The sequence below is a fragment of the Moschus berezovskii genome, chromosome 20, assembly GCF_049115385.1.
Source record: "Moschus berezovskii isolate FMDL1 chromosome 20, NW_MosBer_1.0, whole genome shotgun sequence".
Classification (NCBI taxonomy): Eukaryota; Metazoa; Chordata; class Mammalia; order Artiodactyla; family Moschidae; genus Moschus; species Moschus berezovskii.
This window is the reverse complement of record NC_142479.1, coordinates 35,554,484-35,567,145: the sequence shown is the minus strand read 5'-3', so window position 1 is coordinate 35,567,145 and position 12,662 is coordinate 35,554,484. Positions and strand designations below refer to the sequence as shown.

At 41.3% G+C, this 12,662-nt stretch overlaps 1 protein-coding gene and 1 pseudogene across 3 annotated transcripts in view; one reads left to right on the top strand and one right to left on the bottom strand.

Annotated features, from left to right (window-relative positions):
* Positions 1-11,978, bottom strand: part of PAFAH1B1 (platelet activating factor acetylhydrolase 1b regulatory subunit 1) — a 66,217-nt gene extending 54,239 nt beyond the window's left edge. Inside the window, exons 1-2 of one of the 3 annotated variants that reach the window (XM_055403669.2) lie at positions 11,641-11,978; positions 10,808-11,081 (exon numbers count right to left, since the gene is read on the bottom strand). The gene's annotated coding sequence lies outside the window, so the exon portion shown is untranslated. Of the gene's footprint in view, positions 1-10,807; positions 11,484-11,640 lie in introns of those variants that run through there. The other 2 variants (XM_055403653.2, XM_055403662.2) reach the window with 2 other exon arrangements.
* LOC129541633 (large ribosomal subunit protein uL24 pseudogene) lies at positions 784-1,270 on the top strand (annotated as a pseudogene).
* Positions 11,979-12,662: the final 684 nt, after the last annotated feature.

Below are 12,662 nucleotides of genomic sequence, written 5' to 3'. Positions count from 1 at the left end.
ATTTTTACAGCATTACTATGGTGCTATCTTTTTATAATCACAAATTTTAATGTAACATTATAACATTAAAAACAACATAATAAAATCATTATTTAAGCTTTCTGGCTCTTTGGACTTGGGTTAAATGAGAGTTTTACACACAGTAGCGGATCTTTAAAGAGAAACTTCCCTCCATCTACTGAGAAAAACAGCAAAGGCCTATACATTTAGAGAAATTAAAAACCATATCAAGTCATTAGTTCTTGTTTTTATGGAAGCATCATAATATACACCAAAGCCTCAAATATCACTAACATAGAGGATATCTAAGACCCAAAGTACTTCAATAAATATTGTGGGGGAGGGGGGATCAGCCTTGACTTTCTTTTTTCTATATTCAATTACCTGTATCTGCCAAGTTTAACACTTCAATATTTGTTCAATTTTTCTGTCTGTCCTTAATAGTACCACCAGAGTTCACACCATCAGTTCTCACCTGGACTGGACTGATTTATTTATTTTAAAATATTTGTGTGCTTGGCTGCACTGGGTCTTAGCTGCAGCATACAGGATCTTTAATAGTTGCACAACTCTTACTTGCAGGATGTGGGATCTAGTTCCCTGACCAGGGATCAAACCCAGACCCCCTGCACTGGGAGTGCAGAGTCTTAGCCAATGGATCACCAGGGAAGTCCTTGGAATGGCCTAATTTAATTTCAACAGGTCTTTCTAAATCTAGTCTTGGCCTATTAACATTTATTTTATACTCAGCCCTAGAATTATCTATTTAAAAATCAATCTGATCTCTTCCTTTCTGTGGCCATCGCTGAAGCGCCGGCGGCCAAAATGAAGTTCAATCCCTTTGTGACTTCTGACCGAAGCAAGAATCGAAAAAGGCATTTCAATGCGCCTTCCCACATTCGCAGGAAAATTATGTCTTCTCTTTCTAAAGAGCTAAGACAGAAGTACAACGTTCGATCCATGCCCATCCGAAAGGATGATGAAGTTCAGGTTGTAGGAGGGCACTACAAAGGGCAGCAAATTGGCAAGTAGTCCAGGTTTACAGGAAGAAATACGTCATCTACATTGAACGAGTGCAGTGGGAGAAGGCTAATGGTACAACTGTCCATGTGGGCATTCACCCCAGCAAGGTGGTTATCACCAGACTAAAACTGGACAAAGGCCGCAAAAAGATCCTCGAACGTAAAGCCAAATCTCGCCAAGTAGGAAAGGAAAAGGGCAAATATAAGGAAGAAACAATTGAGAAGATGCAAGAATAAAGTCATCTTGTCTACAGCTTTCATTAAAAACTGTTAAAATGAAAAAAAAAAAAATCAATCTGACCATATCACTTACTTAAAAACAATTGCTCACTGGCACACTAGTTTTTGCTTAACAAATATTTAAACAGCACTTACTGCATGCTAGTCACTGCTTTAAATGTTTTAGAAGTGTTCATTTACTCCTCATAACTACCTATGAAAATTTAAATAAGAAGCTTTTATACTCTGTGTTTGTGTGTGTGTAACGCAACAGAGCTATGTAAGCAGCAGAGTTGAACACAAGCATCTGGTCTCCACAGTCAGGGCCTTTAATCACTGCATTATGCTGCACCTATTTCCCAAAGTCCACATGCTTAACACAGTGTATAAGGTCTTTTATTAGTATCTGGTCCCTTCCCACATTTCAAGTCTTACTTCTAATCAAGTCCCACTTTACTCAAACTCTAGTTAACACTGAGTACCTTGTAATGCACGCCTTCCCTCTCCTCACTTTGACACCTTTATTATTTTACTATTGCTTGTCCCCTGTCTGGAGTACTTTCCAGCACCTCAGCACAGTTCTCATAAGAGCACACTGAATACATTCTGATGAAAGAATGAATTTTTAATACCTCATAAGGTTAGTAAGCAAAAGTAAAAAAAAATCCACTATTAATTATACTGATAGACATATAAAACAAAAAAATACCAAGGATTTTAGAACTCAAGCCTCCAACACACCTAATTGTTATCCTGTTGAAACATACACAAACAACAACATCCAAAAAAACCTCCCCCAACCTTGGTTCTCCTTCAACTCTTTCTCATTCCTTCCAAACACCCATATTTGCTCAACGGCGCAAACCAAACCAAACAAATCTCAATTCTTCACCTTCCTCATTCCCTGTGTGTCTCACTTCCCATATCAAGTCGGTTACTAATTTATACATACTCAATCTCTCTCGAATCCATTCTTTAAACCTTCACTGTCTCTTAAATAGTTATCACAGGTCTATCTGCCTCCATCCACTCCATAGCTGCATCTCCCACAATGCTGACAGCTGCCTTTTTAAAAGGGAAATCTAATGATGTCACTTATCACAACTTAAAATCATCCTCTGCCATCTCAAGGACAAAAACAGTTCTTCTCAAAAACAACCAACTAGGTAGCTTACTGAAAATGCAGATATCCCCTGGTGCCCCCCCAACCATGGAATTTGTATTGCGTGAGTCTAAGACGAGCCTCCAAATGAAAATGGTCCACATGCCACCTGGCTTTACAGGTCAGATCAGGGCAGTGTTCTCTATACTCACCATCACTCCAGCCATACTGAACTACAACAACATGTAACTTACTCATCAACTAAAGGGTACTTATAAGACTCAGTTCAGTTCAGTTCAGTCGCTCAGTCGTGTCTGACTCTCCGCGACCCCATGAATCACAGCACGCCAGGCCTCCCTGTCCATCACCAACTCCCAGAGTTCACTCAAACTCATGTCCACAGAGTCGGTGATGCCATCCAGCCATCTCATTCTCTGTCGTCCCCTTCTCCTCCCGCCCCTAGGTACAAATTAATTCCCCAAACAACATGACAAGATTTCTTCAAAAATGTTTAACCAACATCTTTGTGAAGACCTCCTTGAAAACATCTTGCCAAGTATCTATTTTGATTTTTAGCATTATTATTCTACCTTTGCACATTAAATATGTGTTTATAAATTCCAAGATCATTGAGGGCAAGGGCTCACAATGATGTTCGCATTACCAATGCTTCAGTTCAGTTCAGTTGCTCAGTCGTGTCCAACTCTTTGCGACCCCATGAATCACAACACACCAGGCCTCCCTGTCCATCACCAAATCCCGGAATTCACTCAAACTCATGTCCATCGAGTCGGTGATGCCATCCAGCCATCTCACTCTCTGTCGTCCCCTTCTCCTCCCGCCCTCAATCCCTCCCAGCATCAGAGTCTTTTCCAGTGAGTCAACTCGTCGCGTGAGGTGGCCAAAGAACTAGAGTTTCAGCTTTAGCATCAGTCCTTCCAATGAACACCCAGGATTGATCTCCTTTAGAATGGACTGGTTGGATCTCCTTGCAGTCCAAGGGACTCTCAAGAGTCTTCTCCAGCACCACAGTTCAAAAGCATAGAATATATCTAAATAAATGTTTGCTGGACAGAAAAATTGATGAAAATTTAGAAGAGAAACAAAAATAAGTAATGGTATTGAATAAGGGTTTTAAAAGTTGAAACCCAATGATAATCTTTGTGCAAGTAATACCGTGGAAGTGGAGACGCTCAGTTGTGTCCGACTCTTTGCGACCGCATGGACTATAGCCTACCAGGATACAGTGGAAGGGCAAGATATAAAAACACCCGCCAAGTGGGATGGGGTGGGAGGTGGGAGGGAGGCAGAAGAGGGAAGGGACATACGTATACCTATGACTGAGCCATGCTGATATATGACAGAACCCAACACAATATTGTAATTACCCTTCAATTAAAAATAAATTTTAGGGACTTCCCTGGTGGCCCAGTGGTTACGATTCTGAGCTCTCAATGCATGGGGTCTGAATTCAATCCCTGGTCTGGGAACTAGATCCCACATGCTGTAACCAAGAGTTTGTAGGCCGCAACCAAGGGTTTGCATGCTGGAACCAAGAGTTCGAATGCCACAACAAGGACCTGGCACAGTCAAATAAATAAATATTTTTAAAATAAAATAAAAATAAATTAAAAAAAAAAACTGCCAAGAACTGTAGTAACTGCAATGCTAAAGAATTATCTTGCACTCAAATTATAAATTCTCCTTATTATAAAATAAATCTCCTTCAGGACACAGATCTTAGTTCTGCTTTTAAAGAGTCCAGTCAGTCAAATATATTTTCTTTTCCGCTTCAGTACTTACAAGTTTTCTGAGGGAAAGGGAAGAACAAGGAGGATTCAAATACTAGCACATCACTGATGAATAAGATGCCCTATTTGCTTTGCTCAGATCACAGCGGTCTCCCTCCAAACAAGTCCCAAAATATAGAGCTCTTCTCTAAAATTCCAACACTGAACTTTACTCTCAGAATAATTTCTACCGGGATATATAATTCACTTAAATGTAGCTCCTTCAAAGGCTTTCTCTGATCTTTATTCTTCAAACCACTGTTAATATGTGAATAAAATGAGGATTACTTAAATTATTATTTAAAATCCTAAACAAAATTTTCTTGATGGATGTAAATTGTTTTAATAAATGGGGAAGAGGAGGTAAATCGGCCTTACTGAAGAATTCCAAATGACATATGTAAACTGATACTCCCCCCATCAGGGCATGTAACTGGACTCATTTCCAAAAGGTAAAGGAAAAATAATAACTTTAAAAGACAATTGACAAATACTACATTAACCAAGTGATAAAGGTTAGCTTCACCAGTGATGTTTTGTGGGCTTCACACAGCCTCTGACATGATGTGATAAGTGTACTTCACCTCTGTGGTATTTTTTCCCTGAAAATCCACAACCCATCTAATCGTGAAAAAGCATCAGACAAACCCAGTTTGGGAGATATTTTACAGAATACCTGACCAGGACCTCAAGACTATAAAGGTCATGGAAAACAAGGGAAGACTGAGAAACTGTCACAGACCAGGAGAGACTGGGGATACAAGACAACCAAATGCCTGGATTAAATCTAGAACAGAAAAAGGCCATTAAGGGAAAACCAGCGAAATTCAAATCAAGTCTGGAGTTCAGCTAATAGGAGATACCAAGACTGACAAATGTACCACAGAAATATAAGATGTTAACAATGGAGGAAATTAGGGGCAGGGTATATACAAGAACTCTCTGCACTATCTTTACAAACTGTCTACAAATCTAAAATTATCCCAAAATAAAAAGGTATTCTAAAAAAGCAAACAGGAAAAATGTGGGGTTATTTTAATATTTAAAAGTACAAATAAGGGACTTCCCTGCTGGTCCAATGTTAAAGAATTCACCTTCCAATGCAGGGGACATGAGTTCAATAGCTGGTTGGGGAGCTAAGATTCCACATGTCTCAGGGCAACTAAGCCAACAAAGCCCCAGTAGCCCAAAATAAAATAATAAAATAAGCACATTACTTAAAAAAAAAAAAAAAGAGTACAAATAAAAGCTTTGTTAAAATAAAAATATAAATACATTTTGCAGTTTAAGTTTTTAAATAAAATGCTTGCAAGCAAGCATTTTATATAATTTTATATAAAAAAACAGAATTAGTCCATTTGGTATTGATTTACACAGCACTTCTTGCCTACTAAGAAATTTTGAAAATTCTTAAGAAATATACTTAAAACTGTAAGAGCTATATTCAGTTCAGTCGCTCAGTCGTGTCTGACTCTTTGCAACCCCATGAATCACAGCACGCCAGGCCTCCCTGTCCATCACCAACTCCCGGAGTTCACTCAAACTCATGTCCATCGAGTCGGTGATGCCATCCAGCCATCTCATTCTCTGTCGTCCCCGTCTCCTCCCGCCCCCAATCCTTCCCAGCATCAGAGTCTTTTCCACTTTTATGAGTAAGCAGTATGTTAATTCTCTTACTTAAAAAAAGTCTAACAATAAAAAATATCTACTGAAAGGTTTAGAGGCCTTTTATTCAATAATAGCAACTACCCGATGAGTTAGATACTGTCAACATCATCCACTTACTGGTAAAAAATAGGCTTAATGCTCAAGGCTCAGATACTTCCCTAGTGGTTCAGACAGTAAAGCCTGTACTGCAGAAGACCTAGGTTCGATCCCTGGAGAAGGGAATGGCAACCCACTCCAGCATTCTTGCCTGGGAAATCCCAATGAACAGAGGAGCACGGTCCATGGGGGTCACAAAGAGTCAGACATGACTAAAACACTAACACACTTTCATAGCTGATAAAAATGATAGAGCTAGGATTAGAATCTAAAATATTCATTTCGGTTTTAGTCAACAGCTTTGTCTAATTTTTTCTGCTAATGATAAATGTATTGCTTTCCCCCACCCTTTAAAAATAAAATAACAAAAATAATAGCAAATAATAATCAATATAATTAATTTTCTTTTCCTTTGGCCACACCGCACAGCTTGTGGGCTCCCCAACGCTCCCCAACCCAGGCCCTCAGCAGTGAAAGCCCAGAGGCCTAACCACTGGACCATCAGGAAGTTCCCAATACAACTGACTCTTAATTTTCACCTTCCTTTCTTCTGCAGTCAGCATATTTTTGATAAAATAAACAAACAGGGAAGGAAAGATGAGATAAAATAGATGCCTTACACACACAAAATACTAATATCATAAAACATATCCTTGTATCTTTGTCATAGATTAAAAGTGAATTAAATCTACAACATGCAAATCCTGAAAAACATAAGCTTTCAACTAAATTCCTGAAAAATTTCCCAGATTCTTAATTTCACAGTTATCAAAAGAATCTCTCGGAAAATTCTTATCAGTCTCAGCTAACTGTCAGTAATTCTGGTGAGCACATAAGAGCTCAAGGAACACATAATTGAAATGCAACAAGCAGAAATGTAAATGCAATTTGTCTAGTTGGGTAAGTTCACTTCTTATAGGTAAGTGTTCTGTGACCCTGAAACAACTATGTCGGAAGTGCTACCTTGTTCCTGGGACAACATAAAATCTCTGTAAAGGATATATGAAGACTTTTCCTTTATTCACCTTAATTCCAGAGAGATCCCTGGAAGTTACCCACTACAAAGAACTACGGGATAGCACGTTTCCTTTCACAGAACCCCATACTCAATCAAATTTTAAAAGTATTTATTTACTTATTATCACCCCTTATATGTACTTAAATATTGATTTAATATCAACTTATTAATATTACTTATATGTATGCAGCATTGATTATAAATATACTATGATAAAGCATTATTAGGCATTTTCTGGAAGTTCCTATTCAAATGCCTTATACAAGCAAAATAGCAATATAAGATCATGTGAATAAATGCCAATTTAAATGAAGCAGGCAATAAATGCTACCAGTTCTCACCATTTTGGAAAAGAAATTAGCAAACATAAAAAGTTATGAAAAGAGTCCATTTTGTCAAAAGAAAAAGGAATGTTTGACTATGCAAGGCAATACCCAAGTAGTTCACTGACTACAGTATTTACCTCATTCTAGCTACTAACCCAACATGTGACCTTGGGAAAAGAAATTCTCTAAATTTTAGTTCTCTTATCCATAAAAATACCAGTCTTTCACAAAAGTACCTGACAGAACAAATGAAATGCCATGTTTAATATGTTTACAAACTTCTAAGAAAATGTTCACAACATTAGATGACAATTAACTTCAGAGGATACTTTTCCAGAAGTATCTTTGACAAAAGCACAGATCAATCTAACTAGGTAAGTTTCAACTAAAAGCCATCTTTTAAAGAGAAAACAACAGATCAAAATACCAAGTCCTTATAGTATCTGCTTCCAAAGACTATAAAGCATTTCACATATAACAATTAAAATTTTTAGCTGTCATGACAAGGTTAAAAATTATACACACAGCAGAAATTAAACTAAGGTTCCACTTAAATGACTAGCCAAAGTGCTGGGTCAAACCAGCAACAAAGCTAAAACAACTCAAAAAACCTTCACTGAACTTAGTAGTAGGCTTATATAATACAACATCTTTCTTCATGAAATACACATTTCTCAAAACATTTGGCCTTCAGCAACTAAGATTCACTCTACAGCTAAGCACTAGGAGAACAGGTTTGCTTTTTCTTTTCAAAAGTCATATATCATCAGTTTCTTGTTTGTTTTTCTATAGTTTATTTTTAATAGAACAACTTCTTAAGTTATATTAAAAAAAAGTTGTACAGTAAAAGTGGCAAAGAATTTCTACTTTAAACTCTCTCTCTTTCCAAAGTGTATGAAAACAGATTACCAGTCATAAAGAAATATTTTCACAACAGAAAGTTACAGGCAAATAGAGAAATCTCTTTTAGGACCACAGCAGACATGACAGGCGTGGTTAAACCAACCGAGCCTCAAGTCCCTTTGGCAGAAGAGTGCATGACTCACTGCTTTAGAACTCAATGGGAAGAATTGGAAAATTCATTTCGATTGTCCTAAGGTTTTACTTTGGGTTTATTTTTTAAGATATCTGCATCCTAATGATGATAACTTACAGTTTCTATGGCTTACTAATTAAGAGAACAAATTGTGAACAATATGAATCACAGGTAAACAAAAAGATCCTCTTTTTTCTTGGACACTGAAAATATGAGCTGTAAGATAAAGTCATATATACAGTAACACTGCATAAGAGGGAGAAACATTTACACTGAAAAAATATATAAACAATGAAACATGGATGTTCTAGCTGGAAAACCAAAAATTATTATACTGATTTCTCCCGTCCAGAAACATCTCTAATTTTTTTAAATACCAGAGTAACTGTATCTGGAAAAAAGATACCAAGTAATTCTACTAAAAAATTAATCCATCCCAATCTCATTAAAAGTTTCATAAGTATAGGATTATTAAGAATTTTAAAAATTGATCTCCAAATTAAGCAAAAGATTCTGCCACATGTATCAGAAACATATCCAGATACACATTTGGAAATATAAGCTCTCATACTTAAGTCAAATTATTTTAAACTCCTAATCAACTAGTAATCTACTGAAAAATCTCGGCTCTTAGTACACTCTAACAGCTACAAACACTAAGGGTGAGGATATGTTAGACACATAACACTAACCTCATTCCTTGCCACATGAACCCTTCTACTTTTTAATCACGTTAAAAATAACAAAAATATAAAAATATATCATACACTGACAAACAGTCATAAGGCCGATCAAAACACATTTACAACATCAATCTGACATCCTTCTGAGAACAACTATTCACAGGAATGCTTGATACAAGACATTATAATGACCTACCCTCTCAGGGCAGTACCTTACTAAAAGATCTCTTCCAAAGGACAACACAAGAGAAAGGGTCTATATAAACAGCATTTAACACAAATTACCTTATCCTCTCTTACTCACTTTGATGTTCATTATTTAAAAATCACAGATTTTACTGTTTTAATGCAAACTAAAGTTAAAGAAAACATCTATAAGGTTCTCATTAGATTTTCACAATATTTCTACTATTTTTTGCCAAATATTTCTGGTATTCGTTAATTTACATTTACTTAACTAAATAAAAAGCATTAAGAAGTGTGTACATATATATATGTATGTGTATGTATATATATAGGTAATATACAGACAATAAGTATTTGCTTTAGAGCAGGGACACTGCTTTTTACTCCACCTTGCAAAAAAAAAAAAGGTAGAAACTAAAAACAATAGATTTTAAGATTTACTACAGAGAAATGCCTTTGTTGTAGCACCAATTAGCTACAAAATAAATAACCTTACAAAACATAAGCAAGAGAAAAATGCCATGAAAGGGCAATCTAGCATTTCACAGCTTCTGCGCTCTTACTCCACCCAGTCTTCTCAGCTCAATGGCTGTTCACAGCACCCACAAATATTAGCCCATTTTTTAAAAAAGAGGTGGGAGAGGCACTGAAATAGGGCTAGCTCCATCAAAATCAAGAGAAACAGAAATATTTTGTGAAAAATTAGGTTCCATTCTGATTTATAAAAATAACAGCTTTGTTTTAGAAGATAGATCCTCCCCTTGTGAACAATCCAAACAATGATCATTTATAATAGAACATGAAAGAATAAATCACCCTAAACAGATCACTCTTATGCTTTAATAAAAACTGCAATTTGCAACTGCCAATTATTTTGCAAAACTGTGTCCTGAAAGATACCCACGACAGATTAAAAGGTAGCTAATGCCTTAGATCCAAATCAGAATTCTTTAAGCAAAAGCTTTTAATATATTCAACATTATATCACTACCGACCTACCCAACCAGGACATTTTCCTGATTAAAAGACTGAACCCCGCAGCAATCAAGCTCTGCTGCAGCAAAAAAGGAATTAAAAAAAAAAAAATTCAAGCAAATACTACCGTGGCAAAAGGGGAGAGATGACATTACTGGTATGAAAGGCCCAAGCACCGTTTCCTCCGCCCTAGGCTCAAAATGAAATTCACACAAAACAACCCACCCCCCAACAAAAATAGAATTACCAAAAACGGCAAAATTGTTTCGTTTAGCCTTTAAAACCTTATAAATCTCAAGGATTGTGTGTTAAAGTAGAGGTCGGAATAACAGTAATATCTTTCTTCTCTCCCGATTGCCTCTTAAGGAAAGGGGGAGGGGGGGACCTTGGCATGACATCGCCCATTGAGAACGGAGACCACAAATCTGGTTCTTCGCTTCCAAAGCACAATTTCTTAACCAAAAGACTGATACAGACTGGACCCAAACGGCAACCCCAAAAGAAAATCTCCTGTCTTCCTCCCAAGGAGTTTCTTGCTAAGTCACGGAAGAAAGGCAGAACAACAAATAAAAGCCAAGCCACCTTTCTTTCTTGTCTCAGATACCGAAAAACCTCCTCCTCCTCTCTATTCTTCTGTTTAGACGTACTGTTAAAATTTGCCCACCACCTCAAAGGCATTTTCTCACCTGGGAGGTTAAGGCAGGCACTGCGTTTCCTATACGAGTGGGGAGATTCGAAGGAGAATGGCTGAGGGCCTCGAAGCTCAGTGTTACAACGTCAAAAGGCAGCTCCCGTTGAAGGAGCCGACGGCAGAAAAGAAAACCCTGCCGGATTTGGTGGGTGGATGCTGCGGATGGTTCGGTGGGGTCAGGCCGCTCCTCCTCAGTGGGTGCAGGGGCTGAACCACCGCACAGGGGGGCCAGGGAAAGGCTGGACCATCCTTCTCAGGTCAACTCCATCCTAAGGACAGGTGGGGGACGGAACGCCTGCAGGCCGGTGGACAGTGCCGAGGCGGCTAGAGCCCAGTCCCTGAGCGCCCGCCGCGGGGTGGGGTGGGGACTGCGGAGCTTCTCTTCCGCGGACAGGGAGAGGAGAGCCGAACCCTCTCCCCAAGATCTGAGAGCGACCTGCTCTCCACGCCCTTCCTACCCAAGAATACTTTTCTTGCTAAGTCACCAAGGGAGGAAGGCGATCCCTTCCCGGGGAAGGCCGCGCGGGTGGAGCCGCGGCGGCCCTGGCACCCCCAGAACCCGGGCCAGGGAGGAGGGGAGCGAGGGCAGCGCCCTACCCGGCCTGTCCCCCCCTCCTCCCGTGTCTCTCACTCAACGGCCGTCGCGGCCGCCATTTTGAGAGCGAGGAGAGAAGAAGAAGGAGGAGGAGGCGGCGGCGGCAGGGGGAGGGGAGAATGGGAGGGAGGGGACCGGCGCAGCCACATCGTCAGGCCGCCGGGCCCGGCCCGCAGCCGCCCGAGCGCGGTGGAGAAGGCATAAGGGAGGGCGCAGACCCTCGCCCGTCTTACCGGAGCGCTGCACCGCCGCCTCCGCAGGGCCGCTTCCGTCCTTCACTCCCATCCACCGGCGGGGGAGGGGGAGAGGGAGAGGGAAGGGAGGAAGGAGGGAGGGAGGGAAGGAGGGAGGGGGAGGATGGCGCGCTGGGCCCGGTCCCGGGGAGGGGGAGGGGAGGGCAGCGGGCGGGCTCCTCAGCCGTTCCGGGGCTCGAGCCCAAGCCCGGCGCTCGCGGTGGCTCTAAGCTCGCGCCCGAGCGCTCCCCTCCTTCTTCCTCCCGCTCCCTGGACCCCGGGGTCGCTGCTCGTCCGCTCGCTCACTCGCTATCTCGGCCGCCGGACTCCGCCGCCGCCCCGCCGCTCCAGCTCCGTCTGTCACAGGAGCTGCCCCAACGCCCTGACGTCACCGCGCCGCCGCCGCCGCCGCCGCCGCCCCAGACCCGCGGGGAAGAGGGAGGGGAGGGGGAGCCGGGAGCGGAGGAGGGGCTGCGGCGCATGCGCGGGCCAGGGCCCGGCCCTGAGCCGCGCTGCCTTCCGCTTAGCAGGCTGGCGGGCTGATGCGGCTCGGCGGAGTAGAGAGGTTGAGGGGGGAACAAGTGTGCGCGAGAGGTGCTTATTTTCGCTCAGCACGCCTCTGCAACCTGTGCAAAGGTTCTCAGTAACCTTTTCCTAGGCCCTCGTCTGACTGCTGCGGCCCCTGGTGTACTCCGGCTGTCTTCACCTCCACGCCCTGCTCTTGCTCGCGAACGGAGAGCTCTCCGTTTTCCCCGGCCAACAGCAGGGACCATCTGGCACCGTGGATTCCGGGCCCCCATGGGCTTCAGAAAGCGGAGCTTGGGCCAGGATGTCGCCCCTTCTACCTTCGGCCTTCGGGTTTATTTCTCACGGACCGGGGAGAGGGAAGAGGAGTAGATTGGGTTAGTCTGGGGAGAAGAGCTGTTGAGGTTTAAAAGCCTGCTGGGATGCCTGGTTGTTAGAGATTTTTTTTCATTTGAGAAAATTCGCTCTCAGATGTGATTCAGCTATTATTTTCCTTA